Source organism: Mobula hypostoma, chromosome 6 (genome assembly GCF_963921235.1).
Source record: "Mobula hypostoma chromosome 6, sMobHyp1.1, whole genome shotgun sequence".
Classification (NCBI taxonomy): domain Eukaryota; kingdom Metazoa; phylum Chordata; class Chondrichthyes; order Myliobatiformes; family Myliobatidae; genus Mobula; species Mobula hypostoma.
In genome coordinates this window covers 185,433,696-185,456,607 of record NC_086102.1, presented here as the reverse complement: position 1 = coordinate 185,456,607, position 22,912 = coordinate 185,433,696, and the positions used below count along the sequence as shown (strand labels likewise).

The 22,912-nt window shown below is 44.2% G+C and overlaps 1 protein-coding gene across 1 annotated transcript in view; it reads left to right on the top strand.

Moving 5' to 3' along the window:
• cfap221 (cilia and flagella associated protein 221) overlaps positions 1–22,912 on the top strand; it is a 200,030-nt gene that overhangs the window by 441 nt on the left and 176,677 nt on the right. The window lies entirely within an intron of this gene.

The following is a 22,912-nucleotide window of genomic DNA, read 5'->3' as shown; positions in this document are numbered from 1 at the left end:
ACTGGCAGAGGAGGCGGTGCTAAAATGACAGGACCCACAGATCGCCTCCCCCCACTCAGTTTCATAATGCCATGTTTTATGGAATAATGATGGCCTCTAAAATGGAAGTCATACAGCACAGAAACACGTGTGCACTATTCATCTAAACCATGGGTTCCCAACCTTTATACCATGAGCCCCTACCATTAGACAAGGGATCCGTAGACTGATTCTATTTTCCAACGTTTGCTTCCTAGTCTTCTGTGCCATTATGTTTCAAGTGCTCATTAAATAGTTCCTAAATGTTGAAAATTACAAATGAAACACCTTCCATCCAGCATCAAAAATATTTCAACTGTCACAACATTAGTGATCAGTATCATAAATTTGGGAATGCTTATGGTGAAATGTTTCATAGAAACATAGAAAACCTACAGTATGATACAGGCCCATTGGCCCACAATGCTGTGCTAAACATGTACTTTTTCAGAAATTACCTGAGGTTACCCATAAAGTTGCCCATAAGGTTGCCCTCTGTTCTACTAAGCTCCATGTACCTATCCAGGAGTCTCTTAAAAGACCCTATTGTATCCGCCTCCACCACCGTAGCTGGCAGCCCATTCCACACACTCACCATTTTCTCACCAAAAACTTACCCCTGACCTCTCCTCTGTACCTACTTCCAAGCACCTTAAAACCGTGCCCTCTCGTGTTAGTCATTTCAGCCCTGGGAAAAAGCCTCTGATTATCTACACCATCAAAGGCTTTCTTCCTCTGACCATCCCTGCCATTCTCTGACAATTCTGCAGAGGCCAATAGATTCTTGATTAGTCAGGGCATGAAGGGATACAGGGAGAAGGCAGGAGATTGGGGCTGAGAGGGAAAATGGATCAGCCATGTTGAAATGGCAGCATAGACTTGACAGGTTTCCTGTAGGTTTTTTTAAGCAATTATTTGTAGAATTATTTTCTCCTTCAAAAGTTTATCAAAAAAAGCTAGGCAGTTACAGTAAACATTTACCCTCACAGTGAAAATAGGCTTCATTGAAATTTGCGCTTTTTTGAGTGACAAAACCTGGTATACTGAAAGCAGTCATTCAGTTGGGGCAGTCTGGTTGGTGGACACAGTGTGAGCTCAATTGCCTTTACTAGATTTGAGGATTCCACCATATTTTGCTCAACCTTTTGAAAAACGTCTGAATGAAATGTTTAGTGTGTCCAATTGGACATCAATTGGACATAGCTACTTTTGTACTTGTCCCTTTACATTTCTTGTTCATGAAACTTCAGGTGACAATTGACAAGTGGCAAGGCTGCTTCGTACATCCTGCACTGTGTTTCTCAACAGTGGCCACTGAAGTTTCGGCTCACATTCCTGGTCGTGTTCCGATGTCTTGTTTCGAGACCCTATCATATTCCAGCTCAGGCTGCTGGTGGCACACCATCTACATGTCCATTTCTTTTATTTATTAGGATACAGTGCAGAATATGCCACACCGCCCAGCCCTCCCCTTGATTATCTCCTTGCCGAATCACGGGACAATTTACAATGACCCATTGACCTACCGGCCGGTACGACTTTGGACTGTGGGAGGAAACCAGAGCACCTGGAGGAAACCCACACGGTTATGGGAGAACATACAAACTCCTTGCAGGCAGCGGTGGGAAATGAACCCAGTAGCTGGTACTGTAAAGTGTTGTGCAAACCACTATGCTACCGTGCTGCCCTTTGATAACAACTAATTGCTCAAGCAACTCCATTCTCACTGCACACTCTGGCTACACACCTGTCCCCTGGTTCCCAGCTTTGGTTTGTCTGCACATCTCACCCTGTTCTGGGCCAATGCTATATGTGTATGCCGGGCCAGTTGTAGGCTCACACCTCACTACTCCCAGCTGCCGGTCATATTTGCTGCTGGCCTAAGTTTGCTACCCCACTTTGTTCACACACTTGACCCCATGTTTTAAATTTGACCGCTGATAATGTTCAAGGTAAATTTATTATCAAATTACATTTATGTCACCATATACAACCCTGAGTTTCATTTTCTTGTGGGCATACTCAATAAATCCAGTGACCGTAATAGAATCAATGAAACACCGCACCAACAGGATGGACAACCAGTGTGCAAAGACAACAAAATGTGCAAATACAAAAAGAAAGGAAAAAAATAAGTATAAATAAATAAGCAATAAATATCGAGGACATGAGTTGAAGAGTTCTTGAAACTGAGTCTATAGGTTGTGGGCACAGTTCAATGATGAGCAAGTGAAGTTATCCCCTCTGATTCAGGAGCCTGATGGTTGTGGGTTAATAGCTGTTCCTGAACCTGATGGTGTGGGTCCTGGGGCTCCTGTACCTTCCTGATGACAACAGCGAGAAGAGAGCATGGCCTGGGTGGTGGGGGTCCCTGATGATGGATGCTGCATACCTGCGATAGCGTTTCAGTTCAGTAGATGTGTTCAATGGTGGGAATGACTTTACCCCCGTGATAGACTGGGCCATTTTTGTGGGATTTTCTGGTTCCAGGGCATTGGTGGTTCCAATCAATATACTCTCCGCTACATACCTATAGAAGTTTGTCGGAGTTTTAGATGTCAGACTAAATCTCTGCAAACTCCTGAGGAAGTAGAGGTGCTGCCGTGCTTTCTTTGTACAGTTGGCCCTCCTTATCCGCAGGTTCCGCATGCGCGGATTCAACCAATCACGGATCGGGAAAACCCGGAAGTTCTCTCTCCGGCACTCGTTGTTTGAGCATTGTTCGCCTCGCGTCTTGTGTTGTGAGCAAGAGGATGGAGTTTAAGGCTAGTAAGGGATGGCTGGCTAGCTACGTAAAGCGCTACAGCCTCAAGAACTTAAAGATCACGGGAGAATCAGGATCGGCTGATCTTCCCGGAAGAGCTACGATGGTTGCTTCTGTACTGAACATGTACAGACTTTTTTTTCTTGTCATTATTCCCTAAACAATACAGTATAACAACTATTTACATAGCACTTACATTGTATTAGGTGTTATAAGTAATCTAGAGATGATTTAAAGTATACGGGAGGTTGTGCGTAGGTTATATGCAAATACTACGCCATTTTATATAACGGACTTGAGCATCTGCGTTTTTTTGGTATCCGCGGGGGTCCCGGAACCAATCCCTTGCAGATAAGGAGGGCCGACTGTAATTGTAGTTACGTGCTGGGCCTGGGACAGATCCTCTGGAAAAAATAACACCTAGGAATTTAAAGTTGCTAACCCTCTCCATCTCTGATCCTCTGATGAGGACTGGCTCATGGACCTCTGGTTTCCTTCTCGTGAAGTCCTTGGTCTTGCTGACCTTGAGTAAGAGGTTGTTCTGACACCATTCAGTCAGATTTTCCCTCTGTCTCCTATATGCTGATTCATCACCACCTTTGGTTCAACCTTCAACAGTGCTGTCATCAGCAAACTCGAATATGGCACTGGGGCTGTGCTTGGCCACACGGTCATTAACTGTAAAGCGAGTAGAGCAAGGGACTAAGCACACAACCTTGTGGTGCACCTGTGCCTGTGGAGATGTGGAGGAGGTGTTGTTGCCAATCCAAACTGACGAGAATTGGCAACAATCCCCGAACTTTCATTCGTAAAGCCAGTGATGTTGTGGGGATGGAACTTGACTCTCTCACGGTGGTGTCTGAAAAGAGGATGCTGTCTAAGTTGCATGCTATCTTGGTCAATGTCTCCCATCCACTGCATAATGTACTGGGTGGGCACAGGAGTACATTCAGCCAGAGACTCATTCCTCCGAGATGCAGCACAGAGCGTCATAGGAAGTCATTCCTGCCTGTGGCTATCAAACTTTACAACTCCTCCCTTGGAGGGTCTGACACATTGAGCCGATAGGCTGGTTCTGGACTTATTTCATAATTTACTGGCATAATTTACATATTACTATTTAACTATTTATGGTTCTATTACTATTTATTATTTATGGTGCAACTGTAACGGAAACCAATTTCCCCCGGGATCAATAAAGTATAACTATGACTATACTGCAAGAGAGGAAATCTAGAATCCAATTGCATGATGAGGTATTGAGGCCAAGGTCTTGGAGCTCATTGATTAATTTTGAGGTGATGATGATATTTAATGCTGAGCTGTAGTCGATAAAGAGCATCCTGATGTATGCATCTTTGGTGTCCAGATGTTCTAGGTTTGAGTGAAGAACCGATGAGATAGCATCTGCTGTGGACCTGTTGCAAATAGAGAGGTAGTGTTTGTGGGTTCATGGACCCTCAATCTGATGGTGTAGAAGAAAAAGCTGTTTTTAAAACATTGAGTGTGCATCTTCAGTCCTTGCAGATTTAATAGCAAATGACTGTACTAGGTACAGTGATATGAGAGCTGGCAGCTGAACCAGTAAAGAACTTATCTTTCCTAATCGAAATCTACCTGGATATCATGCTGTTTACTTAAACTGGAAGCATTCTCCTTGTGTGCTTATATGAACAACAGCATAATATACTAAGTATGGGAATCCATTTAATGACTTCAACTTTATACCATCATCACAAGATTATTTAGGCCAATAATCCTGATAAGCGTTTATGGTGGTCACAGCTGAGAACTTTTTTCTCAGGATAATTTAAATCTGGGCCTCTGTACCATGATCTTTACTAGAGTCTAGTTTGTTACATTGATGATTAACAAGAGTAAACAGACAGTCTTTTGTCCATAGTCTATTCACTAGCAGGTTCACAGAGGACCTTTGTTTTCTGCAAGTTTAGTGTAAGGCGCATTGTCTCAAATGCTTTAATGATGTCCTGCTATTTGGCTTCTGAACATGCACACATGGACACGTTATCTGTGTAATACACCCCAAGGAGCGAAGTTGGGTTGACTATTGTGGAGTGGAGGTGATGTAAATTGAACTGTTTGCCCTTTAGATTAATCACATTTTTATAGTACGTTTATTAGAGGCGAGGTACGGCATTGCAGTGAAGAAGGTCCACAATGAGACCCTAGAAAGCATGAATTGCTTTCAGTGTCTTGGGAGCCACCTCTCAATCAAGGCAGGCATTAGTAATGTAATTCACCATTCCTTTAAGTGTTAAGTGTATTAGAAAATCAAGACCAAAAGCCAGGGCCAAAGCTTTGGCCTTTGGGCAGACGTAATTTCTGCTCTCCTGTATGGTTATAAGATAGGAACTACCTCTAGCAGATACCTCAAAACTGAACAAATAATGCTATCTCTGAAAAATTCTCCACAGACATGTTCAGTGAACGAATATCAACATACTGTTGCAGACTAACAATTTGAATTTAGAGGCCTTAATTACACTGATTTGGCTTTAATCTGCCACATTGCTTTCATTACTAATGTCAGACTCCTGAAGCACAAAACAGAAATTGCTGGAAACAATTCAAATAGCATTTGTCAAAGAGAAATAGACTCAACATTTCAGGCCAAAGACTTTTTGTCATTCGTGGAAAAGTGAGAAAACACGTATGTTTTAAGTTGCAAAGAGGGACACGATGGAGAGAACAGAGGGAATAAGAATTAGCAGTTTTAAATGGCATAATGGGAAGTAACTGGAATGCATGGTAGAAAGATTTTAAAAGTATATGTAATGATGTTTAGTGGGAATTTCCTGCAGAAAATATGACAAAAAGTCTGAAGAGCTATGAATGAAACTAGTCAAATCATGCTCAATCTCAAGGAGCTCCTGAGAATTGTTTATAACTGACATAATTCCTGTTGATTCTTCCAAAGAATGAATGATCAGGATTCTGCTCTATCCTTTGCAAGATGACACTGAAATAACTTTGCATGTAATCATCTGTACATTCTTAGAATCCTAAAAGGAAACTTCAGAAGGCCACTTTTGGGTGGTTAGGACACCTTGTCCTGAGTCTTTCAAGTCCTTCTGGTTATTCACATTAGGCTCTCTTGTAAAAAATAATTTTAACTTTCTCAACATGCTATCGAGGAACAACTGCGCAGGCGCGTGGACGTCAACGAGTTAACTAGTGGGAAGAATTGAAAAAGAAGGCAGCTTTATAGAGCAGGTGATGAAGTAGAGGGAGTCAGAGTAGGAGGGTTTTGGCTCAACGGGGCTTCGGCGATAACGGATGAAGGTGAGGTAAGGTACTTGTGAAGAATAGTAAGTATGCCTGTGAGGCCGGTGTTCTGTACTGGGTGTCAGGTGTGGGTTGTCCGGGAGACTCCCAGCCCCCCGGATGGCCACATCTGCACCAGCTGCAGCTCCTTAGGGACCTGGTTTGGGAACTGGAGCTGCAGCTCGATGACCTTCGTCTGGTCAGGGAAAGTGAGGAGGTGATAGAGAGGAGCCATAGGCAAGTAGTCACCCTGGAGCCTTGGGAGACAGATAAGTGGGTAACAGTCAGGAGAGGGAAGGACAAGGATCAGACACTAGGGAGTACCCCTGTGGCTGTCCCCCTTAACAATAAGTACTCCTGTTTGAGTCCTGTTGGGGGGTACTACCTACCTGGGGGGAAGCAACAGTGGTCGCACCTCTGGCACAGAGTCTGGCTCTGTGGCTCAGACGGGTAGGGAAAGGAAGAGGATGGCAGCAGTGATAGGGGACTGTATAGTTAGGGGGTCAGACAGGCGATTCGGTGGATGCAGAAAAGAAACATGGACGTAGTTTGCCTCCCATGTGCCAGGGTCCGGGATGTTTCTGATCACGTCTGTGATATCCTCAAGTGGGAAGGTGAACAGCCAGAGGTCATGGTACATATTGGTACCAACGACATAGGTAGGAAAAGGAAGGAGGTCCAGAAAACAGACTATAGGGAGTTAAAAGGAAGTTGAGAAGCAGGACCACAAAGGAGGTAATCTCGGGGTTACTGCCTGTGCCAAACGACATTGAGTAGAGGAATAGAGTGAAGGTGGAAGATAAACGTGTGGTTGAGGGATTGGAGCAGGGGGCAGGGATTCAGATTTCTGGATTATTGGGACCTCTCCTGGGGCAGGTGTGACCTGTACATAAAGGACAGGTTGCACATGAATCTGAGGGGGACCAACATCCTGGCAGGGAGGTTTCCTAAGGCTATCAACGAGAGTTTAAACTATAATTGCTGGGGGGTGGGAACTGAACTGAAGAGATAGAAAAAGGGGCGGGTGGCTCACAAACGTAGACAGTGTGAGAGGGAGGATAGGCAGGTGATAGAGAGGGAATATGCTCAGACTGATGGTTGAGATGTGTCTATTTTAATGCAAGGAGTATCATAGAACATAGAAAACCTACAGCACAATACAGGCCCTTTGGCCCACAAAGCTGTGCTGAACATGTCCTTACCTGAGAAATTACCTAGGGTTACCCATAGCCCTCTATTTTTCTAAGCTCCATGTACCTATCCAGGAGCATCTTAAAAGACCCTGTCATATCCACCTCCACCACTGTTGCCGGCAGCCCATTCCACGCACTCACCACTGTAAAAAAACTTATCCCTGATATCTCCTCTGTACTTGCTTCCAAGCACCTGAAAACTGTGCCTTCTCATGCTAGCCATTTCAGCCCTGGGAAAAAGCCTCTGACTATCCACATGATCAATGCCTCTCATCATCTTATACACCTCTATCAGGTCGCCTCTCATCATCTTATACACCTCTATCAGGTCACCTCTCATCCTCCATTGCTCCAAGGAGAAAAGGCCAAGTTCACTCAATCTATTCTCATAAGGCATGCTCCCCAATCCAGGCAACATCCTTGTAAATCTCCTCTGCACTCTTTCTATAGTTTCCACATCCTTCGTGCAGTGAGGCGATCAGAACTGAGCACAGAACTCCAAGTGGGGTCTGACCAGGGTCCTATATAGCTGGAGAATTACCTCTCAACTCCTAAACTCAATCCCATGGTTGATGAAGGCCAATGCACCATACGTCTTCTTAATCACAGAGTCAACCTGCACAGCAGCTTTGAGTGTCCTATGGACTCAGACCCCAAGATTCCTCTGATCCTCCACACTGCCAAGAGTTTTGCCATTAATACTATATCCTGTCATCATATTTGACCAACCAGAATGAACCATCTCACACTTATTTGGGTTGAACTCCATCTGCCACTTCTCAGCCCAGTTTTGCATCCTATTGATGTCCCACTGTAACCTCTGACAGCCCTCCACACAATCCACAACACCTCCAACCTTGGTGTCATCAGCAAATTTACTAACCCATCCTCCACTTCTTCATCCAGGTCATTTATAAAAATCACGAAAAGTAGGGGTCCCAGAACAGATCCCTGAGGCACACCACTGGTCACCGACCTCCATGCAGAATATGACCCGTCTACAACCACTCTTTGTCTTCTGTGGGCAAAACAATTCTGGATCCACAAAGCAATGTCCCCTTGGATCCCATGCCTCCTTACTTTCTCAATAAGCCTTGCCTTGTCAAATGTCTTGCTGAAATCCATATACACTACATCTAATGCTCTACCATCATCAATGTGTTTAGTCACATCCTCAATCACTGAAGTAAGACTCACCGGTCTATAATTTCCTGGGCTATCTCTACTCCCTTTCTTGAATAATGGAACAACATCCACAACCCTCCAATCCTCCAGAACCTCTCCTGTCCCCATTGATGACGCAAAGATCATTTCCAGAATCTCAGCAATCTCCTCCCTTGCCTCCCACAATAGCCTGGGGTACATCTCATTCAATCCTGGTGACTTATCCAACCTGATGCTTTCCAAAAGTTCCTGCACATCCTCTTTCTTAGTATTTACATGCTCAAGCTTTTCAGTCCGCTGTAAGTCATCCCTACAATCGCCAAGACCTTTTTCCGTAGGGAATACTGAAGCAAAATACTCATTAAGTACCTCTGCTATCTCCTTCAGTTCCATACACACTTTCCCACTGACACACTTGATTGGTCCTATTCTCTCACGCCTTTTCCTCTTGCTCTTCACATACTTGTAGAATGTATTGGGGTTTTCATTAATCCTGTCCGCCAAGGCCTTCTCATGGCCCCTTCTGGCTCTCCTAATTTCTTTCTTGAGCTCCTTCCTGCTACCCTTATAATCTTCTAGCTCTCTATCATTACCTAACTTTTTGAACCTTTCGTAAGCTCTTCTTTTCTTCTTGACTAGATTTACAACGGCCTTTGTACACCACGGTTCCTGTACCCTACCATTCTTTCCCTGTCTCATTGGAACGTACCTATGCGGAACTCCAAGCAAATATCCCCTGAACATTTGCCACATTTCTTCCGTACGTTTCCCTGAGAACATCTGTTTCCAATTTATGCTTCCAGGTTCCTGCCTGATAGCCTCATATTTCCCCTTATTCCAACTAAACGCTTTCCAAACCTGTCTGTTCCTATCCCTCTCCAATGCTGTGGTAAAGGAGATAGAATTGTGATCACTATCTCCAATATGCTCTCCCACTTAGAGATCTGACAGCTGACCAGGTTCATTTCCCAAAACCAGATCAAATACAGCCTACACACATCAAAGTTGCTGGTGAACGCAGCAGGCCAAGCAGCATCTATAGGAAGAGGCGCAGTCGACGTTTCAGGCCGAGACCCTTCGTCAGGACTAACTGAAGGAAGAGCGAGTAAGGGATTTGAAAGCTGGAGGGGGAGGGGGAGATGCAAAATGATAGGAGAAGACAGGAGGGGGAGGGATAGAGCCGAGAGCTGGACAGGTGCTAGGCAAAAGGGGATACGAGAGGATCATGGGACAGGAGGTCCGGGAAGAAAGACGGGGGGGGGGTGGGTGACCCAGAGGATGGGCAAGAGGTATATTCAGAGGGACAGAGGGAGAAAAAGGAGAGTGAGAGAAAGAATGTGTGCATAAAAATGAGTAACAGCTGGGGTACGAGGGGGAGGTGGGGCCTAGCGGAAGTTAGAGAAGTCAATGTTCATGCCATCAGGTTGGAGGCTACCCAGACGGAATATAAGGTTTTGTTCCTCCAACCTGAGTGTGGCTTCATCTTTACAGTAGAGGAGGCCGTGGATAGACATGTCAGAGTGGGAATGGGATGTGGAATTAAAATGTGTGGCCACTGGGAGATCCTGCTTTCTCTGGCGGACAGAGCGTAGATGTTCAGCAAAGCGGTCTCCCAGTCTGCGTCGGGTCTCACCAATATATAAAAGGCCACATCGGGAGCACCGGACGCAGTATATCACCCCAGTCGACTCACAGGTGAAGTGATGCCTCACCTGGAAGGACTGTTTGGGGCCCTGAATGGTGGTAAGGGAGGAAGTGTAAGGGCATGTGTAGCACTTGTTCCGCTTACACGGATAAGTGCCAGGAGGGAGATCAGTGGGGAGGGATGGGGGGGACGAATGGACAAGGGAGTTGTGTAGGGAGCGATCCCTGCGGAATGCAGGGGGGGGGGGAGGGAAAGATGTGCTTAGTGGTGGGATCCCGTTGGAGGTGGCGGAAGTTACGGAGAATAATATGTTGGACCCGGAGGCTGGTGGGGTGGTAGGTGAGGACCAGGGGAACCCTATTCCTAGTGGGGTGGCGGGAGGATGGAGTGAGAGCAGATGTACGTGAAATGGGGGAGATGCGTTTAAGAGCAGAGTTGATAATGGAGGAAGGGAAGCCCCTTTCTTTAAAAAATGAAGACATCTCCCTCGTCCTAGAATGAAAAGCCTCATCCTGAGAGCAGATGCGGTGGAGACGGAGGAATTGCGAGAAGGGGATGGCGTTTTTGCAAGAGACAGGGTGAGAAGAGGAATAGTCCAGATAGCTGTGAGAGTCAGTAGGCTTATAGTAGACATCAGTGGATAATACAGATACAAATACAGCCTCTCCTCTTGTCAGCTTATCTACATATTGTGTCAAGAAACCTTCTTGAACACAACTAACAAACTCCACCCCATCTAAACCCCTCACTCTAGGGGCATGCCAATCGATATTTTTGAAATTAAAATCTCCCACCATGACAACCCTGTTGTTATTACACCTTTCCAGAATCTGCCTCCCTATCTGCTCCTCGATATCCCTGTTATTATTCAGTGGTCTGAAAAAAACATCCAGTAGAGTTATTGAATCCTTCCTGTTCCTAACTTCCACCCACAGAGACTCCGTAGACCATCCCTCCATGTCTTCCTCCTTTTCTGCAGTCGTGACACTATCTCTGATCCACAGTGCCATGCCCCCACCTCTTTTGCCTCCCTCCCTGTCCTTTCTGAAACATCTAAAGCCTAGCACTCGAAGTAACAATTCCTGCCCCTGAGCCATCCGAGTCTCTGTAATGGCCACAACATCATAGCTCCAAAGCGGATGAGCTTAGAGCATGGATCAGTACTTGGAGGGAGGCAAAAGAGGTGGGAGCGTGGATGAAGGTAGAGCAGTAGATGTAGTGTGTATGGATTTCAGCAAGGCATTTGATAAAGTACCTCATGCAAGGCTTATTGAGAAAGTAAGGAGGCATGGGATCCAAGGGGACCTTGCTTTGTGGATCCAGAACTGACTTGCCCACAGAAGGCAAAGAGTGGTTATAGATGGGTCATATTCTGCATGGAGGTTGGTGACCAGTGTTGTGCCTCAGGGATCTGTTCTGGGACCCCTACTCTTTGTGATTTATATAAATGACCTGGATGAGGAAGTGGAGGGATTGGTTAGTGAATTTGCTGATGACACAAAGGTTGGGAGTGTTGTGGATAGTGTGGAGGGCTGTCAGAGGTTACAGTGGGACATCAAAAGGATGCAAAACTGGGCTGCAAAGTGGCAGATAGAGTTCAACCTAGATAAGTGTGAGATGGTTCATTTTGGTAGGTCAAATATGATGGCAGAATATAGTGTTAATGGTAAGACTCTTGGCAGTATGGAGAATCAGAGAGATCTTGGGATGCGTGTCCATAGGACACTCAAAGCTGCTGCACAGGTTGACCGTGTGGTTAAGAAGGTGTATTGGCCTTCATCAACTGTGGGATTGAGTTCAGGAGCTGAGAGGTAATGTTGCAGGTATATAGGACCCTGGTTAGACCCCACATGGAATACTGTGCTTAGTTCTGGTCACCTCACTACATGAAGGATGTGGAAACTATAGAAAGGGTGCAGAGGAGATGTACAAGGATATTGCCTGGTTTGGGGAGCATGCCTTATGAGAATAGGTTGAGTGAACTTGGCCTTTTCTCCTTGGAGCGACAGAGGATGAGAGGTGACCTGATAGTGGTGTATAAGATAATGAGAGGCATCGATCATGTGGATAGTCGAGGCTTTTTCCCATGGCTGAAATGGCTAACATTAGAGGCTATAGTTTTAAGGTGCTTGGAAGTAGGTACAGAGGGGATATCAGGGGTAAGTTTTTTACACAGAGGGTGGTGAGTGCATGGAAAGGGCTGCCGGCCACTGTGGTGGAGACAGATACAGTAGGGTCTTTTAAGAAATTCCTGGATGGCTACATGGAGCTTAGAAAAATAGAGGGCTATGGGTAACCCTAGGTTATTTCTAAAGTAATTACATGTTCAGCACAGCATTGTGGGCCAAAGGGCCTGTGTTGTGCTTTAGGTGTTCTATGTTTCTATGTTTATATATTTCCAAAATGTATATAAATTTGTTAAGTAAATTATGTAGCATTGTCAACTGACTTCTATGATGACTAAAGATTGCAAATTCAATTTAAAAGGCTGTGAAAAAACATTTGTACAGGAAGTTTAATGAGATTATTCACTGAGCAAACAGTGCTGTAATTGATCATCATAAATAGAATTCTAGTTTTGATGAGACATGAGAAGATTCATCTGAAGATATAGTCATAGTCATACTTTATTGATCCCGGGGGAAATTGGTTTTCATTACAGTTGCACCATAAATAATAAATAGTAATAAAACCATAAATAGTTAAATAGTAATATGTAAATTATGCCAGGAAATAAGTCCAGGACAAGCCTATTGGCTCAGGGTGTCTGACCCTCCAAGGGAGGAGTTGTAAAGTTTGATGGCCACAGGTGGGAATGACTTCCTATGACGCTCTGTGTTGCATCTTGGTGGAATGAGCCTCTGGCTGAATGTACTCCTGTGTCCACCCAGTACATTATGTAGCGGATGGGAGACATTGTCCAAGATGGCATGTAACTTGGACAGCATCCTCCTTTCAGACACCACCGTCAGAGAGTCCAGTTCTATCCCTACAACATCACTGGCCTTACGAATGAGTTTGTTGATTCTGTTGGTGTCTGCTACCCTCAGTCTGCTGTCCCAGCATACAACAGCAAACATGATAGCACTGGCCACCACAGACTCATAGAACATCCTCAGCATCGTCCAGCAGATGTTAAAGGACCTCAGTCTCCTCAGGAAATAGAGACGGCTCTGACCCTTCTTGTAGACAGCCTCAGTGTTCTTTGACCAGTCCAATTTATTGTCAATTTGTATCCCCAGGTATTTGTAATCCTCCACCATGTCCACACCGATCCCCTGGATGGAAACAGGGGTCACCGGTACCTTAGCTCTCCTCAGGTCTACCACCAGCTCCTTAGTCTTTTTCACATTAAACTGCAGATAATTCTGCTCACACCATGTGACAAAGTTTCCTACAGTAGCCCTGTACTCAGCCTCATCTCCATTGCTGATGCATCCAACTATGGCCGAGTCATCAGAAAACTTCTGAAGATGACAAGACTCTGTGCAGTAGTTGAAGTCCGAGGTGTAAATGGTGAAGAGAAAGGGAGACAAGACAGTCCTCTGTGGAGCCCCAGTGCTGCTGATCACTCTGTCGGACACACAGTGTTGCAAGCGCACGTACTGTGGTCTACCAGTCAGGTAATCAAGAATCCATGACACCAGGGAAGCATCCACCTGCATCGCTGTCAGCTTCTCCCCCAGCAGAGCAGGGCGGATGGTGTTGAACGCACTGGAGAAGTCAAAAAACATGACCCTCACAGTGCTCGCTGGCTTGTCCAGTTGGGCATAGACACGGTCCAGTGGGTAGACGGTGGCATCCTCAACTCCTAGTCAGGGCTGGTAGGCGAATTGGAGGGGATCTAAGTGTGGCCTGACCATAGGCCGGAGCAGCTCCAGAACAAGTCTCTCCAGGGTCTTCATGATGTGGGAGGTCAATGCCACCGGTCTGTAGTCATTGAGGCCGCTGGGGCGCGGCGCCTTCCGCACAGGGACGAGGCAGTGCTTTGTAAAAGTATTCAGTCCCCAACCCTTTGTTCACATAAATGAGTAATATAACCAGGAATTTTGATCAATTTAAGTGTGATTTTTTAAAAATTTGTGTATCCATTGCTCTTTTTTTCACAGTAGGACCCAAAAACAGGGAAATTGTAACACATGAAAATCTAAAAGTCAAAAACTGTTCAAAAGTATTCATCCGCCTTAGCTCAGTGCTTAGTTGAACCACCTCTTGCAGCTATTACAGCTAGTAGTCTTTTTGGATAAGTCTCTATTAGCTTTGCACAATGAGGTGGAGCAAGATTTTCCCATTCCTCCTTGAAAAATGTCTTAATCTATGCCAGGTTAGTTGGGGAGTGGCGGTGGACTGCAATCTTTAGGTTTTGCCATAGATGTTTAATCAGGTTGTCAGGGCCACTCAAGAACATCAATCTTCTTCATTTGAAACCACTCCATGGTTGCTCTGGCAGTGTGCTTTGGGTTGTTGACCTGCTGAAGGACGAACTTCCTCCCTGGTTTAAGCTTTCTGACAATGGCTAGCAGGTTTTTATCCAGAATCTCTCTGCATTTAGTGGTATTCATCTTCCCATCAATCCTGACCAGATCTCCAGTCCCTGCTGCTGAAAAGAATCCTATAGCATGATGCTACCTCCACCATACTTTATGGTAGAGATGGTGTTACCTGGCTGATGTGCAGAATTAGATTTACACCACATGTACCGCTTAGTGTTGTGGCCAAAAAGTTGCACTTTAGTCTCATCCAACCACAAGATTTTTCCACGTCTTTCCAGTATCTTCTAAGTGATGCTCTGCAAAGTCTTTATGGACAAGTATATGTTCTTTTTTAAAGCTAGGGCTTCTTCCTTGCCATTCTTCCACAAATACCTTTTTTTGTGCAAGGCCTTAGAGATTGTGGAGCCATGATCTTCATCTCCAATTTGAGCCACTGACTTCTGCAGCTCATAGCAGCTCTTTTACAAGTGCCATTCTTCTCCAGAGACTAATTTTAGACTCGTGGTCTCACCTAGTCAGTGTGGCTGTGGTTTCATATTTTTTCCACTTTTTCATGATGGACTACACTGAGCTCTGAGGTATGTTCCGTGCCTTTGAGATTGTCTTATACCCTTCCCCAGATTTGTGCTTCTCTATTATCTTTTCCATGACTTATCTTGAATGCTCCTTTTGTCTTAATTTTGGTTAGGTCTGTTGAAAATCTACCATACTGTCGGACCTTAGAGAGAGAGTTAATTATTCTTATGAATTCATTGAAAACAGGTGATCCTCCAAATTTCTTCATCAACAAATTGCTTCAGTTGGTAAGGTAATACTGAATATTTCATTGAGGAAAATTAGTGTAGTAACTACAAAGGGGATGAATACTTATTCAGCCTCACAATTTTGGTTTTTAACTTTAAGTAAATTCTTGACAGGTTTTGGAGTTTTTCTTATGATTTTCATGAGGCACAATGTTTTGTAGATTGTTTTGTAAATAAATCCTGCAATATGTTTTTTAGATGTAAAAAATTAGACAGTAAAATGTGAAAATAGTTGTGGGGGCTGAATACTTTTTCAAGGCACTGTTCATTACTGCCTGATATATTTGCCAAAGACTATGCGATAGATATAGTTATTATTAATATTTATTGATTTTTAACTACACCCGATTAGACTGGTTGTCGCAATTGTGTAGTCCCAATTACATGCAATTAGTGTGCTGTGTGGCCAATAGTTCTTTAATTCATCTGTTAGAATAATCTTTTATAAGAGTTATTTCTTTATAAAGATCACCGACAAGGCTTGAATTTCTACACTTCCAGCTAGTTAAGGTGACAGTATGAGAGGAGATCACATTAAAACCCATTGAATGGTGAGAGGCCTTGATAGAGTGGATGTGGAAAGTATGTTTCTTATGGTGGGAGAGTGGAAGACCTGAGGACACAGCCTCAGAATTGAGGGGTGTCCTTTTAGAATGGCAGTGGGAGGAATTTCTTTAGCTAGAGAGTGGTGAATCTGTGTAATTTGTTTCCACTGACAGCTGTAGAGGCCAAGCCATTGGGTATCTTTAAGAAAGAGATTGATAAATTCTTGATTGGTCAGGGCATGATATGGGGAGAAGGCAGGATATTGGGGCTGAGAGGGTAAATGCATCAGCTGTGATAAAATGGTGAAGTAGACTCAATGTCCCAGATGGCCTAATTCTGCTTCTTATGGTCTTAAGGTGAACAGTATTATATCAGTCTCCTGACTTATGCTTTGGTAAACATGGAAAGGATTTGGGAAACCAAGAGTTAGATAGGACGCTATGTTGCTGTTGTGCAAATCATTGGTTAGTCCACACTTGGAACATTCTGTGCAGTTCAGATCACCACATTATAAGAAGGATGTGATTAAGTTAGAGAGGACGCAGAAAAGGTTCACAGATGTTGAATGGACTGGATGTGAGGAGTGATTGAATAGGCTAGGACTGTTTTCATTGGAACAAAGATGGCTGCGAGGTGATTTTTATAGAAGCTTAGAAAATTATTAGGTTAGAGAGTCACAGTCTACTTTCCAAGATCAGAGAGTCTGAAAATAGAGGGCAGAGGTGTTAGGTGAGAGGGAAATGCTTAAATGAATCTGAGGGGCTTTTTTTTACACAGAGGGTGGAGGTATACAGAATGAATTGGCAGAGGTTGCTGTAGTATAATTACAAAATTTAAAAGACATTTGGACAGGGACGTTGAAAGGAAAGTTTTACAGGGATTTCAAGTTAATGAAGGTAAATGGGATCAGCGTAGACAGGCATCTTGGTTCGCATGGACATTGAGCCAATGGGCCTATTTCTGAGGCATCCAACTCTTTCCGATATCACTGATGAGAATAATCAGACTCTGACCTTTTCTTGTAACTAACTCAATTAAATTTCTGATCAATAGTGACTGCAAGTTATTCATCTTGGGAATTTGCTGAAGGTAATGCTGAAATAGTTTCTGACACTCTGACTATGACAATATTGCCAGCTACTATTTCCTGTATGGCTGCCAAATTTTAAAAGATGGTTAAGCACCATAGTTGGAGATGATAGATTCTTGCTATACATGTACTCATTTATTGATTCGTCTTGGAATTTTGCACATATTTTACAGAAAGTAGATGTCAACTGCCTCATTTTCTGAGGTGTTGTAAAGGATATTGATTATTGTAATAAAATCTTCTGACATCAAGATTCAAAGTAAACTTATTATCAAAGTACATACAGTGGCATGTAAAAGTTTGGGCACCCCGGTCAGAATTTCTGTTACTGTGAATAGCTAAGCGAATAAAAGATTAACTGATTTCCAAAAGGCATAAAGTTAAAGATGACACATTTCTTTGATATTTTAAGCGAGAAAACTTTTTTATTTCTATGTTTCTATTCAAAAGGTTCAAAGGAACATCTAAACAAGCCTGATGCATTTTGGAAACAAGTCCTGTGGACTGATGAAGTTAAAATAGAACTTTTTGGCTGCAATGAGCAAAGGTATGTTTGGAGAAACAAGGATGCAGAATTTCATGAAAAGAACCCCCCTCCAACTGTTAAGCACGGGGGTGGACCGATCGTGCTTTGGGCTTGTGTTGCAGCCAGTGGCATGGGGAACATTTACTGGTTGAGGGAAGAATGAATTCAATTAAATACCAGCAAATTCTGGAAGCAAACATCACACCGTCTGTAAAAAAGCTGAAGATGAAAAGATGGTGGCTTCTACAACAGGATAATGATCCGAAACACACCTCAAAATCCACGATGGACTACCTCAAGAGGCGCAAGCTGAAGGTTTTGCCATGGCCCTCACAGTCCCCCGACCTAAACATCATCAAGAATCTATGGATAGACCTCAAAAGAACAGTGCATGCAAGACGGCCCAAGAATCTCACAGACCTAGAAGCCTTTTGCAAGGAAGAATGGGTGAAAATCCCCCAAACAAGAATCGAAAGACTTTTAGCTGGCTACAGAAAACATTTACAAGCTGTGATACTTGCCAAAGGGGGTGTTACTAAGTACTGCCATGCAGGGTGCCCAAACTTTTGCTTCAGGCCCTTTTCCTTTTTTGTTATTTTGAAACTGTAAAAGATGGAAATAAAGAAGTGTTCTTGCTTAAGATTAAAGAAATGTGTCATCTTTAACTTTATGCCTTTTGGAAATCAGTTCATCTTTTACTCGCTTAGCTATTCACATTAACAGAAATTTTGACTGGGGTGCCCAAACTTTTGCATGCCACTGTATATATCACCATATAAAACTCTGAAATTCATTGTTTTGTGGGCAAAGTCAACAAATCCATAGAATAAATTCCATAACAGAATCAATGAAAGACCACACCAACTTGGGTGTTCAGTCAGTGTACAAAAGACAACAAACTGCAAATACAAAAAGAAAAAAGAATAAGCGATAAATATCAGGTACGAGATGAAAAGTGAAAGTGAGTCCGTAGATTGTGGGAACATTTCAATGATTGGGCAAGTGAAGTTGAGTGAAGTTATTCCCTTTGGTTCGAGAACCTGAAGGCTGAAGGGTAATAACTGTTCCTGAACTGAGTGGTGTGAGTTCTAAGACTCCTGTACCACCTTCCTGATGACAGCGAGAAGAAAGCATAGCCTGGAAGGTTGCGGTCCCTAATGATGATGCTACTTTCTTACGACAGCATTTCTTGCAGATGTGCTCTGTGGTGGGAAGGGCTTTACCCGTGATGGACTGGACTGGGTCGTATCCAGGACAATGAGGACTAGCTCATGGACCTTTGATTTCCTTTTCCTGAAGTGAATAATCAGCTCCTTGGTCTTGCTGACATTGAGTAAAAGTCTGTTGTAATGGCAACACATTTTGCAGAGCAGAATTTTGTCGAAAATAGTTGAACCTAGGACACTGCTCAAAGTGCAGCATGATATAAGGGCAGTATGAAGACCTTTTACCCGAATGCACACTACATTCATAAAAGATAGATTTTTAAATTCCTATCAAAGATTTACTCCATTGGAAAATCAAGATAATCCATCTGTGGTATCAAATTGAAAGTAAGTATGTGGAATGGTGCAGGTTAGTTGGAGTCCAGAAAACTGATGACATTTTAAAACCAACAAAAGATGACTACCAAAATAGAGGGAGAAAATAGATTATGAAGTAAGTTAGCAAGAAATATGGAAATGGGCAAAAAGACTATATAAATAGGAAAAAAGTAACTAACATAAATTTTAATCCCTTAGAGAATCAAAATCAAAAACAGATTTAATATCACTGGCAGGTCGTGAAATTTGTTAACTTTGTGGCAGCAGTACAATGTAATACATGATAAATATAGAAAAATACTGTGAATTACAGTAAATATATATATGTGTATATTAACTAGTTAAATTAATTTAGTGCAGAAACAGAAATAAAAAAGTAGTGAGGTTGTGTTCATTGGTTCAATGTCAATTTGGATGGAAGAGAGGAAGAAACTGTTTCTGAATTGTTGAGTGTGTACCTCCTTCCTGATGATAACAATGAGATGAGGGCATGTCCTAGGTAGTTGGAGTCCTTGATGATGAATGTGCCTTTTTGAGGCACTGCTCCTTGAAGATGTCTTAGATACTATGGAGGCTAGTACCCGTGATTAAGCTGACTAATGTTACAACTCTCTAGCTTACTGCGATCCTCTGCAGTAGCCGCCCCCCTCCCCCCCACATACCAGGTGGTAATGTAACTGATTAGAATGCACTCCACGATACATCTGTAGAAATTTTCGAGTGTTTTGGGTGACAAACCAAATCTCAAACTCCTAATGAAATATAGCTGCTGTCTTGCCTTCTTTATAGCTGCATCGATATGTTGGGACCAGGTTAGGTCCTCAGAGATATTAACACCCAGGAACTTGAAATTACTCACTCTCTTTACCTCTGATGGCTCTATGAGGATTGGTGTGTGTTCCCTCGTCTTACCCTTTTTGAAGTTCACAATCAGAATTCAGAATCAGATCTATTATCATTGGCACTTGTTGTGAAATTTGTTAACTTAGCTCTTTGGTCGTACTGACGTTGAATGCAAGAGCTGTAACACCTCTCAACTAGCTGGTATATCTTTCACCTGTATGCCCTCTCATCACCATCTGAAATTGTGCCAACAACGGTTGTATCATCAGCAAGTTTATAGCCAGCATTTGAGCTATAAACCTAGCTACACAGTCATGAGTGTATAACCTTACAGCAGTGGGCTAAGAACAACAGGAATTCTGCAGATGCTGGAAATTCAAGCAACACACATCAAAGTTTCTGGTGAACGCAGCAGGCCAGGCAGCATCTATAGGAAGAGGCGCAGTCGACGTTTCAGGCCGAGACCCTTCGTCAGGACTAACTGAAGGAAGAGTGAGTAAGGGATTTGAAAGCTGGAGGGGGAGGGGGAGATGCAAAATGATAGGAGAAGACAGGAGGGGGAGGGATAGAGCCGAAAGCTGGACAGGTGCTAGGCAAAAGGGGATACGAGAGGATCATGGGACAGGAGGTCCGGGAAGAAAGACGGGGGGGGGGGCGGGTGACCCAGAGGATGGGCAAGAGGTATATTCAGAGGGACAGAGGGAGAAAAAGGAGAGTGAGAGAAAGAATGTGTGCATAAAAATGAGTAACAGCTGGGGTACGAGGGGTAGGTGGGGCCTAGCGGAAGTTAGAGAAGTCAATGTTCATGCCATCAGGTTGGAGGCTACCCAGACGGAATATAAGGTGTTGTTCCTCCAACCTGAGTGTGGCTTCATCTTTACAGTAGAGGAGGCCGTGGATAGACATGTCAGAATGGGAATGGGATGTGGAATTAAAATGTGTGGCCACTGGGAGATCCTGCTTTCTCTGGCGGACAGAGCGTAGATGTTCAGCAAAGCGGTCTCCCAGTCTGCGTCGGGTCTCACCAATATATAAAAGGCCACATCGGGAGCACCGGACGCAGTATATCACCCCAGTCGACTCACAGGTGAAGTGATGCCTCACCTGGAAGGACTGTTTGGGGCCCTGAATGGTGGTAAGGGAGGAAGTGTAAGGGCATGTGTAGCACTTGTTCCGCTTACACGGATAAGTGCCAGGAGGGAGATCAGTGGGGAGGGATGGGGGGGACGAATGGACAAGGGAGTTGTGTAGGGAGCGATCCCTGCGGAATGCAGGGGGGGGGGAGGGAAAGATGTGCTTAGTGGTGGGATCCCGTTGGAGGTGGCGGAAGTTACGGAGAATAATATGTTGGACCCGGAGGCTGGTGGGGTGGTAGGTGAGGACCAGGGGAACCCTATTCCTAGTGGGGTGGCGGGAGGATGGAGTGAGAGCAGATGTACGTGAAATGGGGGAGATGCGTTTAAGAGCAGAGTTGATAATGGAGGAAGGGAAGCCCCTTTCTTTAAAAAATGAAGACATCTCCCTCGTCCTAGAATGAAAAGCCTCATCCTGAGAGCAGATGCAGTGGAGACGGAGGAATTGCGAGAAGGGGATGGCGTTTTTGCAAGAGACAGGGTGAGAAGAGGAATAGTCCAGATAGCTGTGAGAGTCAGTAGGCTTATAGTAGACATCAGTGGATAATACAGATACAAATACAAATACAGCCTCTCCTCTTGTCAGCTTATCTACATATTGTGTCAAGAAACCTTCTTGAACACAACTAACAAACTCCACCCCATCTAAACCCCTCACTCTAGGGGCATGCCAATCGATATTTTTGAAATTAAAATCTCCCACCATGACAACCCTGTTGTTATTACACCTTTCCAGAATCTGCCTCCCTATCTGCTCCTCGATATCCCTGTTTTTATTGAGTGGTCTGAAAAAAACATCCAGTAGAGTTATTGAATCCTTCCTGTTCCTAACTTCCACCCACAGAGACTCCGTAGACCATCCCTCCATGTCTTCCTCCTTTTCTGCAGTCGTGACACTATCTCTGATCCACAGTGCCATGCCCCCACCTCTTTTGCCTCCCTTCCTGTCCTTTCTGAAACATCTAAAGCCTAGCACTCGAAGTAACAATTCCTGCCCCTGAGCCATCCGAGTCTCTGTAATGGCCACAACATCATAGCTCCAAAGCGGATGAGCTTAGAGCATGGATCAGTACTTGGAGGGAGGCAAAAGAGGTGGGAGCGTGGATGAAGGTAGAGCAGTAGATGTAGTGTGTATGGATTTCAGCAAGGCATTTGATAAAGTACCCCATGCAAGGCTTATTGAGAAAGTAAGGAGGCATGGGATCCAAGGGGACCTTGCTTTGTGGATCCAGAACTGACTTGCCCACAGAAGGCAAAGAGTGGTTATAGATGGGTCATATTCTGCATGGAGGTTGGTGACCAGTGTTGTGCCTCAGGGATCTGTTCTGGGACCCCTACTCTTTGTGATTTATATAAATGACCTGGATGAGGAAGTGGAGGGATTGGTTAGTGAATTTGCTGATGACACAAAGGTTGGGAGTGTTGTGGATAGTGTGGAGGGCTGTCAGAGGTTACAGTGGGACATCAAAAGGATGCAAAACTGGGCTGCAAAGTGGCAGATAGAGTTCAACCTAGATAAGTGTGAGATGGTTCATTTTGGTAGGTCAAATATGATGGCAGAATATAGTGTTAATGGTAAGTGCCAGGAGGGAGATCAGTGGGGAGGGATGGGGGGGACGAATGGACAAGGGAGTTGTGCAGGGAGCGATCCCTGCGGAATGCAGAGAGAGGGGGGGAGGGAAAGATGTGCTTAGTGGTGGGATCCCGTTGGAGGTGGCGGAAGTGTGGCAGTGGGCTAAGCATGTATCTCTGAGATTTTCCCAGTATTGACTGTCATCAAGATGGAGATGTTATTACCAATCTGCAAAGATTGTGGTCTTCTGATTAGGAAGTCAAGGATCCAGTTGCAGAGAGAGATACAGAGG